Consider the following 6,851-nt stretch of genomic DNA (forward strand, 5'->3'; position numbering starts at 1 on the left):
CTGACATCCTTCACACTGTTGCTAACAAATTAGTAATACCACACCCTGACTGCCCATTTTAACCAGAACTTCTTACCAAGTACTGATTAGCCCAGTAAGATAGGTCATCAAATAAACCAAACTCTATTTTTAGCCATTTCTCATCTTGTGTGCTAGAGTCTCCTCTTTTCACAGTTGGAGAGAGCAAGGTGAATTGGTAGGTACTGTTTATAGATCCCTGAGTTTGTTTCCACCCATTCAATCTCAGTTTTATTGAATTCTCGATGACAGGAGTAAGATTTTCTAGGGAAGCAGAGATATAAGAAAGATCTGTACTGAATGAGAACAACCGAAAAAACTGTCTGGACAGTTTCTGGTTGAGTTGCACTTGTCTATATCAATTTATTCCTTCATTTCTGTTTATTATGTTCACACAAAGAAAGATAGTATCTTCACTTTTTATAGTCTCTTTCATTTTGGTTTTCTTGATACACTCTTCTCAAAGCGAGGATGCCCTTTTGGCTCTGGCTGTCAGATATGTACTTTTGTTGCTACATTTCTCACAAATCTAGGCGGTTGGTTTACTAGAAATGTTGAAGAAACTACTCTGGAGATTGTTGACTTTGGTGGTGGAAAATGACTGGTTGCATGGAAGTTTGGAGAATGCTTTCATTATACATACTCCTGACCTTTCACTAGAATTTACTTGTGGTTCTGAGTCTTCAGTAGCATGTATTTTGGTCACAAATTCTGTTACAGCCCAAGCTGGACTCTTTCTGGCTTGAAAGTTGTCCTAATAGTTCAATGGATTAGTTTTCAGAGCACTCTTAGTAGCAGACATGCTGCTGTCACTATCATTGATACGTAGAGACTGCTGTCATTTAGAGCTGTCAATCTTATACTTTCTGGTGAATATTTTCCCCTCTTCTGAAGGACACGATTAGATCATACTTGAAGTTACTTTATGTTGCATACATTGCTCTAATTTATACATTTATCTCAAACATCTTCCTGTTTATTACAATGCATTGGCATTGAGTCGATTCCAATTCATAGTGAATCTTTAGAACAGAGCAGGACTGCCCCATAGCATTTCCTTGACTGGAAGCAGACTGCCATATCTTTCTCCTGTGAAGTAGCTGGTTGGTGCCAACCACTAACCTTTCGGTTTGTGATTGAGTGCTTCTTCATTGTGCCACCACGGTTTCATTGCTATTAGGTGCCCTTGTCAGTTTTGACTCAGAGCAATCCTTTGCACAACAAAAACACTCCTAATTCTGTGCTAGCCTCAAAATCTTAGTCATTCCTGAGCCACTTGCTGCAGCCATTGTGACAATACATCTCCTTAGTCGACTTCCTCTTTTTGCTTATCCTTTACCAAGCATGATGTCCTTTTCCAGAGACTGGTCTCTTCTGATAACATGTCCAACATATGTGAGATGAAACCTGTCCATCTTTGCTTCTAAGGAGCATTCTGGTTGTACTTCTTCCAAGATAGATTGTTTGGTTTTCTGGTAGTCCACAATATTTTCAATAGTCTTTGACAACAGCATAATTCAAATGCATCAGTTTTTCTGAGGTCTTCCATAGTTATTGTTCAACTTGCACATACATGTGAAGTGACTTTTTCATACCATGGCTTGGGGCAGGTGCACGTCAGTCTTCAAAGTAATATCCTTACTCTTCAAAACTTTGAAGCAGTTTTGTGCAGTAGATTTCCCGAAAGCAATATGTTCTTTGTTTTCTTGGCTGCTGCTTCCCTCAGCACTGACTGTAGATCCAGGCAAAATGAAATCAATCACAACTTCAATCTTTTTTTTCTGTCTGAATCATAATATTGTGTATTGGTCCAGTTGTGAGGATTTTGGCTTTCTTTACATGCAGTTGTAATCCATATGAAGGCAGCTGCTTATTCCATGTCTGTAAATTAAGTTTTTGAAAAATTAAGTAGCATAGATCAACATTGAGACTTTTGGAGTTTTAAGGGTTAAAAAAACCCCACCAACCCAATCACCCATATCTTATGAAGTTCTTTTTCATTTCCTTCCCACCTTCCTCCTTTTACTTTTTAACTGTAAAACAATTGTGTCCTATCCTTGGATGCAATGTCGGACATGTCCTCTGGTTTTTATTGTCCCTTTTAAATCATAAAAATCTATTTTAAGCATTCACACATTTGTTCTGATCTCATAATTAATTCCAGTCTAGTTGAGTGTTATTACAAATGCCAAAGTTATTCAGAGTTAAAATTTTCTCCCCCTCCACCTCATCATTGAAAGTCTGTGGCAAGAAAAGGACATGGACAATTTTCTTCCCTTAGTTGTTTGCTGCTCATTATGTGGGGTCTAGGGCAATGGTGGAAAATGACTGGTACAATTGGATTCTGGTGTTGGGACTTTCTGGTGATGGTACTCATATTTTTCCAGTGCTACTACTTTCTGGGGTTCCTTGGTGATGTAGCCCTGGTGGCACAGTGGATCATTCATTGGGCTGCTAACTGCAAAATCAGCAATTCAACACCACCAGCCTCTCCAAGGAAGAAAGATGAGGCTTTCTACTGCCATGAAGAATTACCTCAGAAACCCATATGGCACAGTTCTATCCTGTCCTATAGAACTCACTAGCAGTCAGAATCGAATGAATGGCCATGCGTTTTGTTTTGAGTCTAGTGACCTTCTAGAAGGCCTCCCCCTTATATACAACTTCACACTCTCTCCCTGCACTTTCAGGGAGTTTGTCCTTTGACTTTGGTCCCTAAATTTACTTTTGGGTAGAATAAAATTGAAGTAAATTTGAAACCCTAGAGCAGATTCCTTCTGAAGATCATATTTAGCCCCCAGGTAACTTTACATCTACCCCACATCTTTTATTTCATTCAAACGTTTTATTAGGACCTAATCCAGACATCATACCATTCCATAATCTAACCAAATCAAGCAGTGTTGTATAATTACTACCACAATCAGTTTCAAAACATTTTCTACCTTCTTGTTCTCTTTGATATCAGCTCCCCATTACCCTCCCCAACTCCCGTGCCATACCCCCAGTTATCGTCTCTATAATTCATTCACCTGGGGTTTCATATATCAAAAAACATAGAAAACTTACAAGAGCTACCAAAAATGACAAATACAATAGAAACGCCAATATGAAAAAAAAGTACTGCACAGAAAATATGAAAAACCAGATCAAGCACAACTTGCATCAAAAGGGAGATCAGGTGACAAGGTTTTAACCATTCAAATCAGATTTAAAAATTTAATCTATTGTAGTTGTCTATATTATATACCCTCTGTCTGATCACTCGGTAATTCCTATCTCTCAATTAAGGTTAGAGGGAAATCACCAGAGGCTGTTACCTGTGTAGATCCTGCAAATGTATTGTGGGCTTTCACTCTCATCCATAACCTTCTGCACACCAGAATCTCACAATTTAATCTTTGATGCTGTTCCCTCATTCGGATTTGAATTATAAAATGTATAAATCCTTGGGTCATGGATGTTGCTGTGATTTTTCCATGTGGGATTACTCTCCACGTCACTTAGATGGCTGTTTGTTTTAAAAGAAGCCTTTAAGACTCCAGAAACTATTCGTTCTTAAAGCAAGACACCATCTAATTTCTACAACACTTTGCAAGGGCACCCATATCTTCTTTGTTTCCTTCATGATAGTGTAAGAACTAATTGTTCTGAAACCAGTGTTAGGATTAAGTGAAAGTGAAAAATCCATTCATGAATCTATGTTTTCTATATGCCTCTGGTTCACCTTAGAGAGACCTTTGTTATTTTATGGTAGAAAATCTTATCCATCATATTCCTGGAGCATAAGGACCTTCTGTTTATAATGTCATTGATTTAGCCCATGGTAATAATTTTAAAACACTATTGAGAAAAAGAGATTGAATAAGTGTAGGCTAACTACAAGTTGCAACACATGGATTATTGAATTGTAAAGAATAAATCCTTACATGACTGGACACTATTTACACAAACAATGGGAGGTAGTGGTCAGGAAAATCTTACAATGATATTCACTGACAATGTCAGACACAGGTCTGCCAGAATAATACATATCTGAATACAGCGAGTAGGGCATTGAATTAATAAGTAACTGTTAGACTGCCTACCAACAGTTCAAAACTCTTGGTAGAGATGCCTTCTGCTTCTTCACACACTTAGTGTGAAGACATCTGCTGCTGCTTCACACTTAGTTTTGGTCTTCAGGTTACAGGTGTGTTTGAGAAAGAGCTTAGTTCTCTTAGGGGGTTTCCACATCTCATCCCTCTGGTATGGCCTTGAAACTCAAGGGTTTAATGTCTCATCTTTGAAGTAAATCTGGCTCCCAAGAAAGCCCTCTTTGCCATCAGCGAAGGTTAGTGTCAGCTATAGATCTTTTCTTTACAATTCATAGACATAAGTCAAATGCCTGTCCTCTTGTCTCTCAAACTTTTGGAAACACATCTGAACCTCTCCATATTGATCTTGAAGTTCCTCTCACTTGCCTTGATGGGAGGTAAGCACAGCACACTGATATCTTTGCTAAAGTAAATCCTCTCATCATTACACATTCACCAGAGTGGCTAAAATGAAAATGACAGAAATACCAAGTGTTTGAGAAGAAGAGCAGTAACAGGAATTCTCCTTTACTGGTGGCTGGTGAATTCATGGGTATAATCATTTTGGAAAACTACTTGGTGTTATATTATGAAAATTTAATAACATAACCATTTATATGACTAAATAATTCCACTTTCTAGGTATATATTTAACATACTTGTGCACATGTTCTCGAAAAAGATATGTATAGAAGACCTAGTTGCCCATCAAAAATAGAACGGAATAATCAGTGCTGTATATTCACACAATGGAATGTTGTATAGAATTGAGGATGATAATCCTGTAACTGTATGCATCAATATGTGCTCAATTCACCAGGCAAAGTCAAGCCTTTGTAAAAAGAGTACATACTCTATGGCACCATTTATGCAAAGCCTTAAAACAGACTAAGTTCTTTGCTCTTCACAGTCAAGAATAATGGGATGGCTAGCCAGAAACGGGTCTGGGGGTGGGGCATGACACTGGAGTGCTGAAAATATTTCTGTTTCCTGATCTAGTGCTAGTAAGATGGTTGAAGTAAGATCATCAAAATTTATTGAATTGCTTGCTTTCAATATGTGCACTTCTTTTTTGGATATTACACTTTAATAAAAAATTATAAAGCAATACACAACAAAAACAAACCAACACAAATGAAATTAGCTATCTTGGCTATTTCATCTCATTCTCTCATTTGAGCTGGAGATGGGAAATCCATTTATTCTGGAAGACTCAGCCTTGGATCACCCTTTTTGTACATCCTGCATAGATGAACCAACCCCTTTGTTTGGATCCTGTGGTTACCTGGCAACTATTGTTCTCTTGTCAGTCTTTGTGGCCTTTATCTGAGTATATGGGAGGAATTTCATTTAAAATCCTATTACATAAATGATGCCCTTTGTACAAAGATATCACAAACTCGGAGAAGCAACTGAGGACTCTGCCTCATTGACAAGTACTAGAGATCACATCGTATCAAAACCATAAAAAGAATAAGTTACTGAATGGACTCTGAAATGACAAGCATTTGTGCATTAGTCTTGAAGGTTATAATTGCAGGCTCACTCTGAGGAACTTTTTTGGTAATACCTTCATTAACTCACAGAAGTCCTGGTGGTGGTGTACCGGTTACATGTTGGGTTGCTAACCACAAGGTCATCAGTTCAAAGTCAGAAACCAGCTCCTAGAGAGAAAGACAAGGCCTTAAAGAGTTGCAGTCTCAGAAACTCACAGGGGCAGTTCTACCCTGTCCTATGGCAATGAGTTTGTTTTTTTGTTTTATTAATCCATATGGGATACAATTACCACATTGGTAGTGTAGCAGAATTGGGAGGGCTTTATGAAAACTAGGTCTATGGGTACAAGAGGTTGGATCTACACTAGTATTTGTCAATTCTTTTACCATAGTGCAGACAGAGTCTCTGAAATTAGCAAATATTTAGGATTTTTCAAGTCAGAATGTCCTTTCTCAAATCCATATTTACCCTGGACCACAAGAAGCTACAGCTACCTAAATAGCCTGATCTTTGAACATTCTCTCAGAGACACCTGTAGGAAGATTTGTATGTGTCAAGATATAAATGGAAAAATTGTTTTCTATTTGACACTGTCACCAAAATTATGTGGAGTTCTTAAGTATACCAACCCACCCATTAACAGTAGATAATATAATTTGTTTAAATACATGCATACATGATTTACTACACGCATAACCTGTAAAACTTCCACAGACAAGAAATGGCACCTCAACATTTTTAATTTAAACGGGGAGAAAACATATTGGCTATCATATTCTTGTCTACATTTGAGGAAGAACCTTTTTAGTACAAAATGCCTATTTTATTGAGCTGCTGTTGTTCTGACAAGATATAAAACTGAGCTTCTGATCAATCTCTAGCAAAATAAACTGTATAAAGGAATATAAGGAAAATGGCGTTAGACTCCTTAATTAGTTTAAAAATTGACAAATTAATTCAAGAATATTCTCATAGATAGTAGATGCTATCTGAAGTTCTATTCACTCCTTCACCCAGTGCATTGTCTAATATTAGATAATGCCAGGATAAATTATTTCCAATTATTTTTTATCTCTTTCAATAGTTATAATATGTAGACATTTCTTTATCATTTCATATGTGGTTTATAGAGCACAAGTTGTGATTCCAGAACAGATTAGCTTTTTTTGAAATAACTATATGAAATGATCATTATCATGATGCATAAAGCCATTTATTTTTTTAAATCATTTTATTAGGGGCTCATACAACTCTTATCAC

The sequence above is a fragment of the Echinops telfairi genome, unplaced genomic scaffold (assembly GCF_000313985.2).
Source record: "Echinops telfairi isolate 266 unplaced genomic scaffold, ASM31398v2 ScPeMD7_7138;HRSCAF=8121, whole genome shotgun sequence".
Taxonomy (NCBI): domain Eukaryota; kingdom Metazoa; phylum Chordata; class Mammalia; order Afrosoricida; family Tenrecidae; genus Echinops; species Echinops telfairi.